Raw genomic sequence first — 14,358 nt, 5'->3', positions numbered from 1 at the left:
ATTACACTACTACTTATTAAATGATTGCAATATGAATCATTATTATAAAATTTTTATTGAATACATATTTGCTATATGGTTTACATTTCTTATTTACAGTAATGTATTTACTGCATTACTATGTATATTATTGGTTTATATGCTATTAGTGACATTCAAATAAATATGTGCAAATATCTATCTATACACACATACATCCAGTAGCACTTATCAATATATTAACACAATTAAGCAGCAATGGCTTTCCTGCTACAGCTACATTATTTCACTAAGCCTTCTTAACACATAGTACTTCCCCCATTCAGCTATCTCTGTCACTGCCTAATGGCAGGATTTCTCTGTTCTATTATCATGCTTTCATTCCTACAATATTCTCTTCCTTATTGGAATTTTCCTCTTCAGAATTCATGATCACCTCACAAATTCAAAGCCACATTGAGTAAATGAAGAAATTCTTGTTTGCTTCATCTGTTCTACAGTATGGCTATTGGTTTACTCTAGTTAACTGATTTGTGATGACCTATCCAAAGCCTATCCATGTTAACTTTACCAATTAAAACATATACATGCTATAGTCACCTTCTGCCTGTCCAAATAGACATACATTCAAAATTTTACATTTCTGGCACAAAACAGAACACACAGTTTGGGAATAGGCAAGGAGATGCTGCTAATCTATGTGAAACACAGAACCTCTGACACAGAACCTCTGAAAGTCAAGAAGTCTCTTAGACACCAGTTCTTGAATGAGACATTAAATGGGTTAATGATGATCCTCCTAGTAAAAAGTTTTAAGAAAAGAAATGAACATGCACAAAATCATTCTACTAAAGAGCTGAAAGATGCAATAGAAAAGGGCTATTCAGCAATAGCACTATTTAAAAAAAGACAACACAACAATATATGTCATGGTAATTGCTATATTCTGACTATAGGCAATATTTAACATCCAAAGGGTTTCTTCAATATTTGATAAAGACAGACAAAGAGACACCTGGGAGCTGAAGAAGTGGATGTGGTACAGTTAACCAAAGAGGTACCCAGTGGTGTGTTTGCTAAAGATGGGAGTTGAAATAAGTTGACTCTGTCTTCCCTACAGGTCACACATGCTTATATCTGGCAGTCGCCTCCAATGCAGGCAGAACTGCAAAGTTGCTTTTGCCGTTTCCTCTTTGACAGACCTTTTTTTTTAACCGGTGGTAGTTGCTCTAGGTCGAGACAAACTGAGCTGCTTGACACACTTCCACGCTAAAAGGCATCAAACACTCAGTACAGAAGAGACACTTAACTTGAACCTTTCTTTGCTATTTCACTCAGCTCTATGGGATGTAATGACCTCACTAAAGAGATGTCAATTTGTGTCTAGGACAGTCAGAAAAGATAAATTATTATAAAAATCATAAATACAACATAAGCATGGCATATGATCATTTCCAAGTCACCCATGCAAAATGTGAACAGTTAAAAAAGAACAAAGATTTGGCTAGAGGGAAGCAGAAGGAGAAAATCTTTGCTTAAAGACTGATGGAAGCAATTGTTGGGTTTACACGGTCAGAAATAAAAATGTAGACAAATGCAGAAGGGTGCCAAGCAAAGAAGAATTATACAATTCTTATTCAAAAATAAATTATTACCCTTCTGTCTTTCTGAACATTCATTTTCTTGACATTTTTCACATGGCCATAGTAAAGCTGCATTTGTGCTATTTTTCAAATGGCAATAGTAAAGTTGTATTTGTGCTTAACAAACTATTTTTTGATACTCAAATATATAGTAATGGAAAAAAGAGCATCAGCAGGAAGTATGGAGATGAAGGAGAAAATACTGGTACTAAAGACAGACTGGTCATAAAACCAAAGGCTAATAGATCTCAGTAAGAATTCAGATCAAGCTAGAAGACAGTCTCAGTAATGTCAAGAGTTACAGAGAGAACAGGTATGTGATATGCTAGTATTCCCATCTATACCACCAATACTGAAGGACATACTACATTTTGTCAGGCAAAGTAATGTGTATATAGAATTTAACTTATGGTACAGAGGGTAATACCATAAAATATAATTAGAAAATATGTTTATGGCTTTAAAGCTTAAACACGTCTTAAAAGCTTCCATATTAATTTTGGTATTGAATTTCCTTTCCTACACAGACCTAAAATCTGCTTTATCTCTTAGAGAATGTAATACAAGAACATTAGGAATGCAAGATGTGAATGCAACAGATTTGCTCTATCTTCAGAAATACTGTTGTGAAACTTCTCTTGCACTAAGCCATGAAATAATTCAGAGTTTACATGTTTCTTATTAGCTCACATGACTGCCATTCAGTACATCAGTATTAAGTTACATTTTATGTTACACAATAAATTGGACAACCGAGGTAGCTCAGCAGACAAAACACATCATTAGGTAATCCTGAATTACTAACTGTGTCTGGCATGAGTATCTGGGATTCTACCTATGCAAAAATTATGAAATCTGGTTGAGTTTATGAAATTGCTACATCACAGAATGCCTCTGTGAATATGGAATGTCCATACCCTTTCAGGTACATATCACCAATCTCCAAAGTCAGCAGAAAAAGAAAAGTTTCATAGTGGTGACTTCATTACCACTGTTGGTTCAGTCTGTGCATATTCTGTATCTAAACCCATTGGACGACCATCTACATGGAAGTAGGACAATGAGAGGACTGGCAACTATTTCAGTTCCACCCATGCCAAACACAACACATGAAACTGAAAGAAAGGGACAAATGACAAGATGCACAAAGATGTTCCAGGGACTACCCTGTGCTGTATAGGCTAACATCTCACCTTTCTTTTTTCAGGCATCTGTTCCTGTATGCTTTCCACATAGTGGGAGGCTTCCAAACAAAACAGTTTGTGAATGTGTGCAAGGTTGAAAAAGGCTAAAGCACTGTGAGCTGACATGCACGGAATGCATGAGAAAGGACTAACAAAACCCCACTTCTGCTGCCATAGTTATGCTTAAAACAAAGTAATATAGATCACCATTGCATTAGGTTTAATATTGCCCAACTGTTAACAGAGATAATTACGGAAGCGGATAGAGCAGCCTCCACTTTAAGGACCTTTGTGTGATGAACATACTGCCTTTTAACTGTTCAGCAAAGACAACAACTAAAGAGCTCAGTCCTGTGTAAATAGAAAGGTAGGGCTCTTCTGGTATCTACCAAGTGAAATCTCCACAATGGAAAAACATAGTTCACTGGTTATCTTGTGTGATATGAATCTGAAGGAAATTTAAAAAAAAATATTGCATGTGGCCTAATGGAAATACTGTATGAATGGAACACACGATGGAAACCTCCAGGTTTCCGAACCCTTCTAGGAGATGTCATGGAGACTTTCATGGAGAAAGAAAAAGCAAACTTGAGGCTAGATGCTCAACAGAAATGCAATTAGATGTGTATGTTGTGGCCTGAGATCCCAATTAGCTGCTTCCTTCCAAATTGTTAAGACTTCTTTTAAGCCATTTTAGAATCTAACTATCAAAATCCATAATAATATCAGGGAATATACATTAGAATGTGATATATCCTTCCAGATGTTGTGTTTCAAAGAAGCTAAAGACAGAAACAGATTTTATTAACGGTATATTGTCCATCCACCTTGTACTAGAAAAGATGTGCAACATCTTTTCTTGCTACATCCATCCATAGTCTCATGTAAAAGATCAGTTGAGAACTTGACAAATGCCATACTTATGTCAAAAACTCAAAAGCTCTTGTCAGCGTTACAGAATGCAGACAATACATGCACGAAATGAGCATAAATGACCTCGTCCACACACATGGGTACTACACAGTGAATATCCATAGTGAATATCTGAATATCCATAGCCGACATGCAGACTTTCACAATGTTCTGAAGCTCCTCCTAGATGAGTTACTTCACAATCAATAAAATGCTGCTTAAGTTAATTTTCCTAAGGCACAAACAAGCTTCTACATTTGCCTTGGCACATCTAATGGAAAAGGAATGAAATGAGCACTGATGACAGTCCAGCTGAAATTGTTCTAAACTGTATCTTTCTTATATATGCTTCCCCCTCCTGTACAAAATGCATTAGATCAACTTTTGATTTTCATCCAAGCATCCTACTTTCCAAAGCAGAAAAAGAAGATTAAGAGGATGTACCATCTCTTTGTCATGAGTCAGAATGTCTAGTATAAGAGGTAATTGTAACAGTGGATTGATAGATGTTTAAAGAAATTGTCAGATTGCCATGGTCACCACAGCAATTATCGTGAGTGGTGCACTGTACCTTCTGATCTTCCTTTGGGATCTTGGTGTTAGTTGTACTGGCCAAAAATCATCTCTCAGCTGAGCTAACTACTGGATAATAAAGCTGTCTTTGACAAATCCATGACTCAGCCTCTCTGTGATAAAATCAATAGCTCTTCCTTTGCATGTCATCTGAAGAAAAAGACAGGTGATGCCCTTCCACTCCACTTGGCACTGATAAGGCCTCAGTTGAAGCGATTCTTTTAAAAGTTTCTCCACTCAGTTCAAGAAAATTGTGGACCAAATGGAGACATTACAGAAAAAAATAGAAAAGAAAAAGAATTATTAGAGATTTAAGAAATATGGTATATGAAGAAGCATTAGAAAACTAAATTTGTTTGGTCTCCTGAAGAGAAGATGGAAAATAAAACATACTTTCCTGCAATTCCTATACCATAAAATTAGATGTACAAATGTATGCAGTGATAGTTTAGCCTGACCAAAATGATTTCTGTCTTTTACCATCTGTTGGCATGATAAAACGGGGAGCAAAGAAACTTTGTACAAAAAGCAAATTTCTTTTCAGACCACTCCTATTCCTGGACATGGTACCTTATAGTGCTACTCAGAAAAGGATTTCAAGTTCTCCAATAATGGCACTACCTAGTATGGCAGAAAACGTGCTCCCACAGATTCATAATGCTTTGATGAATCCCAAAATTGTATTTGAAAGCAAACAATTATTAATAATATCCATACTTAGATTTAGTAATTTCTGGTGCCGAAGTTAAGAGAACAAGACTGCTAAGTGGAAGATGGAAGTCCCAGTATACAACTCCCTGTTATCATTCCTCCTGTATTCAGACAGAAGAAGAAGTTGCATTTAATTCCCACCTTTTTCCTACATACTGAAGTTCAGAGAATACGCAAGGCTAAATCTCCACAAGCAATCTTATGGAATAGATTTTCTTGGCAGTTGGGACTCTTTAAATATAATATCTGCATTCTACAAGTAAGACAGTGTCTTAGCCACTATTCAAAAAAGAAATCACTGGTAAACACTTAATGTTCAAGGTCCCTGGCAACTTCAATAGAAGAATTTTTAAATGAATAAAGAAATGGAGAAAAAGAATTACTCAGAACAAGGAAAATAAATATCCTTTCTTCTCTGATTATATTAACCAAATATACTTTATCTGCCAAAACTAAGAAACTAGATAATTTCTAATATTATTTGTTGCTAATACACCTGACAACACTGTCATTCTGTCTCAGACCAAGAGTGGTACTGAGAGGCACGGTTGACAATGGTCTGATATTTACTCAAATGCACACATGTTGCGTGCTTCCAAAACGCTCTGTTTTTAGACACATGCAGTTAAAATATAAAATGCACATAAATGTCTATTGTCATGTCCATCTTAAAAAAGGTAAGGAAGAGGATCCAGAAAGCTACAGGTTAAGGCTTCACCTCAGTTCCTGGAAAATTATGGAAGAAGACCTCAAGGCATTTCCAGGCACATGAAGGACAGGAAGGTGTTCAGAACAGCATCAATTTACTAAGGACAAATCAAGCATGGCCAAACTGATTGCTTTCAGTGATGAAGGACTGGCTCTGTGGATGAGGGGAATGCATTGGTTATCGCTTGCTTCAAGAACATTTTTGACACAGTCTCCCATAGCCTCCTTGCAGAAAAATTAGAGTGATAGCATCTGGGTGGGTGAAGTGGCGATCAGACCATCAGGGTCACAGAGGAGTGGTCAGTAGTTCAAAGTCAAACTGGAGGCTAGTTAGGACAGCTGCTCTTCAGGAAGAATTGATGCTGAGGCTGACACTGTTTAACTTCTTCATTAACACCTTGGGCAATGTCACAGAACACATCCTCAGCAAGTGTGGAGGTGACATCGACTTGGCTGACTGGCTGGCCATTCAGAGCAACCCTGACAAGCTGGACAAATGTGCCAACAGGCTATTGGTCAGAAGTTGAATTCAAAGGAAACTTAGGACTTGATGTAAGGGTTAAAAAAAAAATAAAAATTCTTAATCATGAGTACAGTGAAACACTTGAACAAATTGCCTGTGGAGACCAGAAATTAACTGATGCAGAGAAATGGGTGCAAATGTCTTTCTTTTCAAGTGCTAGATAAAACAAATTATTATTACTTTTAAACAACACTGAGAAAGTCTGCCACAACTACAATATCTTCCTGAAGGGGGAATTATGATGTCAAGAGAGACCAGATTTGGAAAAGCCTCCTGAGTTAATAGGTATGTCTCATGTTAATGGGTACCAGGCTGCAAGAACAAATTTTCCTGAAAGAAGAACATGCCTAGGAAGTGTGTCAAAGAGTTCCAGGAAAAAGTGAGCTAACTTGGAGAAAGGTAAAATCTAAGAGTCCAGTATGATGGGACATAAGCACAAAAATATGGCAGCTATCTCAGTGAGCTGAAGGCTGCAAGACAAAAGCTACAAGACAACAGAATATGGATGGAAAAGGAAGATGAATGTGGGCAGAGAAAAGAGGGGATGGCATAAAAGCACCCCCCTAGACAAGATACTGAAAGTTCTTCAGTATCTATCACTATCTGTGCACATCCCTATAGATGAATTTTGAACAAAAAGGGAAGCAACACTTTAAATTGTATAATAAATTTCTTGTTTGTGTTTTTAGAAACTTCAACCTGTAGTCTGAAACATTAACTTCAGTTCTGTTCACAGAAAATACTAACCAAAGTGTGTATTTCTTTCGCATTTTACCTTAGGGTGAACAAAGTATTGATTGAGTTGGCAGCTTCTCCTTAAGGTTTATTTTCATTCACATATGCACAAATGATTCCAAGATGTTAGCATTTAAACTCAAAAAAGCAAAAAAGTAAAAAACAAACAGACACCCCCCCGAAAAAAAAAAAAGTCTCCCACCACATAGCCACCAAAAAAGAACCTCTGAAAATAAGAATGTTTCTTAAAGTGAGTGTCTATTAATTACAGAGTTGGCAGCCCAAAACGATCAGTTTAATTGGCTAATGAAGGTTTCAGATTACAGAAAATTTCTCTCCCTGCATGAGTGAGAACCTTACAGCAATGTTAATCCTTTCCAGACTTTTATTTCTTTCCTTCATTCATTTTAACACGATTACAATAAGATTTGGTTGGTTTGAGATGTTAACTGCTTGTCCTTCAATCCTTGCCCTCAATTTCTTGGGCACAAAATTCAGCCTAGAGACAGGTTCCTGGATTGTCAGCTTCTCCTTTCAGCATCCAGATATATTCCAGGATCTTGGGGAAATAAAGGAAGCACAGTCTTAAATTCTCAGTATGCTTAAGTCTCTTTTCTTTCCTAGAACTTTACATGAAGCAGGCTCTGAGATCTCTGAAAACAAGGAAGTACACTGTAAAAGCATACAGGCCATCTTGATGTCTAATAGGATCTAGAGAGAGGAAGAGCAGAGAAAAAGTAGACCAGAAGCATGGACACCTGGATGGGCAAGAGATAAGGAGAAACCAGAAAAAGCAAAAACATAAGCATACCCTGCTGCATAGAGGTCACTTCTCTATCTACATACTCCAATTCTCTCCTGGGCTACAAGACCAAGGAAACACTTTCCTCCAGAAACATGCAGGGGTGATCTGCACTCACACAACTTGCCCCTAGCCTCTTCATTTGGCCTAGTCATCTTAAACACACTCTTCTTATGTCAACTGAGAACAATTATACGTTTTAGGGACAATCTACCTCATCTTTTATGTACACATGTAAATGTGTCCAATTCACTTAGGCTTTAGAGGTGCCCATTTCTCTCCTCTGGCTATAAAAAGCTGAGAAAGTTTAGCTCAGTTTTTATTTTAACAATTAAAGGTGATGTTTCATACTCCCATTATCCACGATAATGTACAGGGCAACAAAGAATTTTTTATGTATTAATAAGCTGTAATACGATGCTGACTTCGTAGGACAAGAAGGGAGAAATAATGAATTGAAAATGGTAGCAGGACATGAAAGAGGAGACAGCGAGACAGAAGAAGAAATAAAGCTTTCTTGTTTAATCCTCAGAAATCACCATAACCCAAATTCATGCCTACAATACACCCCCCCAACTGCTATTAACTTGCAGAATGTACATAGCAAATTTTACTCAAACTAGCCTTGTCTCAGCTATGAACCTAGGTAATTATAATTATTCTCTCCTAAAAGAGCATTGTCTTCACCCAAGTAGCTATAACTGACATACAATAAAATTTTTCAAAGAGTGTAATTTACCTTCCTAAAAAACAAATTCAACAACTTCAGCTCCTTGAAGTACAATAGAATAAACCCCTTCAACTTTAATTTGAGTGTGGTAACTGACTAGAAGGCCATTTGGCCTAGACTAGGAGACTAGGCAGCACTGGACTAGAAGACCTTTTCTGTCTCACCTACTGCAGACGGACTAATACTTCGTTATGTTATTTATATTAGAATTCTCATGGTACATGTACATCTTTTACATCTGACCACAAATGTGGGGATGGCAAATGCCTCCCCCTTCCATAGCAACTAGTACTTCAATGGACCTGCATTATACACTCAGATTTGCTAAACTGCTCCAAAAAGTGTCTCCACCATTTAAATAACTTTACACCTAATACAGTAAGTGCTTCCAGACAGATTCAAGAAGACATATGTTAATTAGCATACATCCCCCATCTCCTATACCACTTTTTAGAAATTTAGGTTTTAGTGAACACAGCATGCTAGAAGAACATTGTCAGGTAACTTTATCTCTGCATCAATAAGTTAATTGACTCCAGTGTTTCACTTATTCACTAAGGCATGAGGCTGGTGAATGAGAGATAACAGTCAAAATGCAAAATGGAACAGGCGAGGATCTGAAGGGGAAAAAAAAAAAAAAAATCACTGCAAGGATAACGAGGTTCACCAGATTAATGAACAGTTGTTCAGAGAGGTTGTAAAATCTCTGTTCTTAATCTGATTTCAGTGTGGTCCAGCTGTGAACAGTAGGATGGACTAGACCTTGAGGTCCTTTCCAACCTGAATGATTTTATGACTCTGTGATATAGAGAGAAAAAATGGTAAGAACTGCCAGCCAAAAAGAGCATGGGCTAAAGCTGACAGATCCAGGCTCCATGAATTACTGAAACACACCTTCTTAGCATCAGCAAGTCCTTTTACAGATTTGCTCATAAAATTCTTCAGAACATTTGCCACCAACCATCAGCCTTAACTTAGACTTCTCTTCTCAGTTTGTTATCTTAGACATAATAATTATTTTTCACTCTTCCCTTTAGCTACTGGATAATGGAGAACTGTTTGCAAAATCATGTCATATTTTCTTTAGTATGTGGCATCCAGTTCATAAAATACACAGGAAAACCATTTCCTTTATACTCAGTCCAAGCCTGTTCCCTTCATTCACACAGAAATGCACAAAGCATTGATATTATTCTCCTCAGAACATACACTCTCTCAAAAAAATACAGGAGATGGTTTCTCTTTCTGTCACCTTTATAAACCTCAAGTAAAAATTCCTGGAGGCTTCTTTTTTTCCAGTAGATGAACTACAAAAGGGGAGAGACTTTTCTTTGGAATATTTTTTTGTTTTCATGTGTTTCTTCATTCCCATCGGCTTTTCAGCAGTCTACTAGAACTGTCTGGGGGAGAATTCTTAACTACAAGAGAGGATTCTCCTTCAGCATGTGAGAAGACGACTGTGTGTCATACAGAGAATCCTCCACAAGCCTTTGTTTGGTCTTTTGTGTCCCACTTGCCAACTTGCAGAGTTGCTTACACAGCTAACAAATTAAAGCAGGTAGAGGCTAAAAAAAAAAAACAAACCCCAAACAAAACAAAAAAAAACCCAAACAGGGAGTTGTATTCTCAGTGCTATGAAAGTAGAGATTCAATTTTCCATATCATTTGCTCTGCCAAAAGAGAAGAGCTGAAGTCTGCAGTTTTATTGCCTTCGGTGAAATACGAGTTGGTCCTAAACAGGTCATAAATAAATCTGTTTTCTGCCCTTCTATGGCTGGGAAATGGAAAATTTATTGTTGCTTTCTAAATTCTGCATTCAAAATCCAAATCTAGCTAAAATATTATCTAACTTCATGAAAATACCTCTTAAAAACCCAGAAAGGCCTTGATAAATCATAAATCCTTAAGTCTAAAATGGCAAAAGCAGTATTTTCTGAATAACAGATTATCTAAAGGAATTAGTTTACGCCAGGAATTACACAGAGTTTTTCATTGAGCTCCAGTTTTATCTCACTGGAAATGAAAGTCTTTTGAACAGTGAAATAACTAGCCAGGTTACAGTGAAACAGTTCACAGAACATATCTTAAAAATCAGTGCATATCTGAGTTAATAATTTCAGGGTAGATGCTATAGAATGAAGAGCTGGCAATCTTCCTAGTTTGGACCAAACAGCGTAAAAGAAATTTGCAATTACTGGGGAATACTCAATGTCTGTCTTTGGATCAGCTGAAAGATTTGGTTAATTTATGACCTTCAAAAGATTTAATTTTTCTTGGGATGGGGGGGCAGGATTAACAAACATGAAAATTTATCATCTATTTCCTTCAGCTAGATTAGTGGTGTATAATTGGAGACCTTTTGCATTACCTGTTTTACAATGTGTGCAACAAAGCAGACCATATTATGTTAAATGGTAGCTATTTCGTTTATGTCTATAAAATATTGTCAGAAGATAATAGCCATCTGTCACTTAGATAATTGTTCAGGTGAAAACACTGACTTTATGATGATATTTTCTTGTAACAGCTTTATATCTGCTATAATGAACATCTGATGAACACCTAATAATTCTATTTGACACTAGCCAACCCACAAATAGGGCAAATGTTAACAGATGGAAAACATTTAATTGACAAGAGATAATTTGGGGTAGGAAACTCAGAAATCTCCCTGCAGAAATGATAAATTCTAAGCTGTGATAAACTTGTCAGTTTTCCTGGTGGAAGCATTATACTCATCTGTGAATTGCGTTGTTTACTGTTGAAAATAGTAACCTCTTGAAATATCAAGCTTGCAAAAAGAAAAGCTGCTTTTTCATTAGAGCAGTTTTTCCACTGAAGTGTAAGCTAGGATGATTTTTGTTGCTGTTGGGGAGGGGGACATGTTATTGTTTTGGTTTGGGTGTTTTTGTGGGTGTGGAGGGATTAAGGTTTGGGGTTTTGTTCGGTTGGTTTTAAGTTTTTTTACACTACCATGCACCACATTTCTGGCACCAAATTTAAAGTATCTGCTAAAATTATTGGCAACAGAAGTCTGGACACCTAAGTCAGACTTTCTGCAACCCATGAATTTAATTACACATGTTCCTCGATTTTGCACTTCCCCCCCTCTGATGTACTAAGGATTTCCAGCTTTGTAGCAAACAAGCACATGTCCTATCCAGCTGCTGGACATTACAAAGGGTAGGCTGCCTTTTGATCATCAAGGAAACCTCATTAGCATCCTACCGCTTGTTATCAAGTTCACAAGAGGGGACCTTAAGCGAACACATCACATTCAACAACCAGCTTTTGTTCATCTTGTGCATGTATGTCTGTTTTCTCAAATCTCATTTTAAAAGATAATATGGGTTTGACATGCTGCACACTAGCCTGGCTCGCTATCTTTCAGTAGTAAAGGCACACACTAGAAGTTTCAGAACTACAGCACAACTGGAGCCTGCTCTCCCAGATATAGATTTTGTATCGTATCCTGGAAACAGAAAGTCTGACATTCTGCACCATAGTAGCATCATCACTTTAAACTCTCAGTGCCACTGATCAAAAACCTTCCCTTGTCATTTGGTTGTGCTTATTTAGATATCATTTTTTAGAACACTTGTGTATGTTTCCAGTAGGCCTCATTACAAAAAACAAGCAAATCAATTCCTGCAAAGCTACACAAAACCATTAAAAGCTACTTCCACAGCTGCAGCTGAAAAGCTATTAGCAACCAAGCTGTTAGGAAATAAACACACAAAAAATTAATCCCGATCTGTATCAGACCCATGCATTTTAGACCATGCTCCAAAGGCTGCGAAATCTGAACTCAGCCAGATCAAATACAAAGTGAATTCCAAATGCATCAGTCTTCAGAAGTCCGGAAGAGGATGCCAGTAGTTTGCAAAGCTGGTGATGAGAAACAAATCTTGCAGAAAACTAGGTCTCAGCAACAATTTACTGAAATTCAGTAAGAAGTGAGCAGAAATTCAATATGAAATTTCAGTTTGTGGATAACTGAATAATCCAATAGTCCATTGCTGAACTACACTACCTAGCCTCCTTAGTACTGCCTACTTACTGAATGACTTCACACATCTGAGTTGCTCTTATCCTCTACAGATCTGCAAGAAGTTCACCAGTACAATGTTCCCATAACTTTATGTCACGGATGAGTGTTTTAGATCATTTAACCACTGTCAACGGTATTAGCAAAAAGCGACTTTAATGTCAATTTGTAAAAGTGCAACTTAACAAAGTTCAATAGCAAGGTTCACTCTATTACAGGGACAGAAAATCTTGAATTAGAAAATGCTACTTTGAAATAACAGGTTTTTATGGGACAACACTTGCCAAAACGGTTTCCCAAAATCAGCGTGTGATACATGGTCTAATTTGGTGGCCAGGATATGGCATACCTAAACAAGCAGTCCCTAAGAATGCATCAATTATCTAACAAGTATAATACCATTATAATGTTTGCTCTTGAGTCTAAGCAACCAGTATTACAAGAGCAATTTGCATTGAGATCAGTGTATCAGGGACTGTCTGCTACTTTGGGGGCACGGATATGAATATCAAAGGGAGGTAGGAGGCAACACTAGATTTTCAGTTAAAACAATGGATACACTGAGCAACAACAAATTTTCACAAACAAGACATTCCTCTAAAGGAAGCTGAAAACAAATTGTTGAACTACTATTTGTGACATGTAACATATCAAATTTTATTAATCTTGGTAACAGAGTAAGAAAAATTGATTACTATTGTGTTAACTTTTAAGGCATTTGTTAGGAATGGGGAAACAGAAACCTATATATAACATTTCTGTTGGGCAAACTGGTAGGAACTTTTATAGAAAATAGAACAGAGAGAGATCCAAATAAGATGTAATTAACAAGGGACAAAATAGAGTAGAAAGCCACATATCAGAAACTGGAGATTTTTAAAGGCACCAGAGAACAGTGGGATAAGTAATACATTTAGTAACTATAGACTGGATTTCCAAAAGACTTTCAAAATGGCCAACTTGCAACTACTATTCCTGGACAACTCTGAGATGGCACGGGATAAGATGACAGATTTTCCTAGGTGTCACTTACTTCTTACAAAGCAGAAAACAAGGGCTAGAAATAAGCAGACAGTTTTCACAATTACGTAAGCCAGCAGTTCCGGCAGGGATTGGCTCTGAAATGGTATGATTCAATATTTATCGAAATAATATAAAAAGAGAGTACTGAAGTAACAAAGGAGGGATTTTTTTTTTGGTCTTTTCTCATTTAGCATAGTCAAAGTTGACAACAAAGAACTGAAGATGGCTATCGCAGCACCAAGTGATCAGTCAATAAAACACATCACATTCAATGTCAATAAACTCAAATTAATGTGTATAGCGAAACAGTCCTAATTCTATATAAAATACTGACCTATAAATTAGTTACTACTATTAAGCATAGAAATTTCTGAAGTCAATTAAGAAAATTCTAGAAGCACACTAGCTTAATGACGATTAAAAGGTAAACAATAGTAGGATTTCTCAGGGAAGACCTGACAGTAAAGAAAAAAGGGGTTTACTATGCCAGCATAAGCCATGATATGCCTACATCTTAAATGCTATGAACAGTTCTTGTCCTTCCTTCCATCTAAAAACATCTACTTCAGCAAGCAGCAGGACTAAAACCAAAAAACCCTAGTTCTTCACAAAATACATCTCTAAATTGTTGAAATAACAGTTATGTAATGTTACTGAAGACAAACTTGTTAAAAGAAAGAGTACGAGACAGTAGAGGATATGCCCAGCAAGGGCAAAGTCATATGATGGCTTTGACAGACTTTCAGGAGAGTCATTAAGCTGATGAAAGCTATACCAGCAGAAGCAA

At 36.9% G+C, this 14,358-nt stretch overlaps 1 protein-coding gene across 3 annotated transcripts in view; it reads right to left on the bottom strand.

Annotated features, from left to right (window-relative positions):
* The window catches only part of CTNNA3 (catenin alpha 3), a 545,392-nt gene that overhangs the window by 141,145 nt on the left and 389,889 nt on the right, over positions 1-14,358 (bottom strand). The window lies entirely within an intron of this gene.

Source organism: Strix aluco, chromosome 7, assembly GCF_031877795.1.
Source record: "Strix aluco isolate bStrAlu1 chromosome 7, bStrAlu1.hap1, whole genome shotgun sequence".
Lineage (NCBI taxonomy): Eukaryota > Metazoa > Chordata > Aves > Strigiformes > Strigidae > Strix > Strix aluco.
Note: the sequence above shows the minus strand (reverse complement) of the source record. Positions and strands in the feature narration are given on the sequence as shown.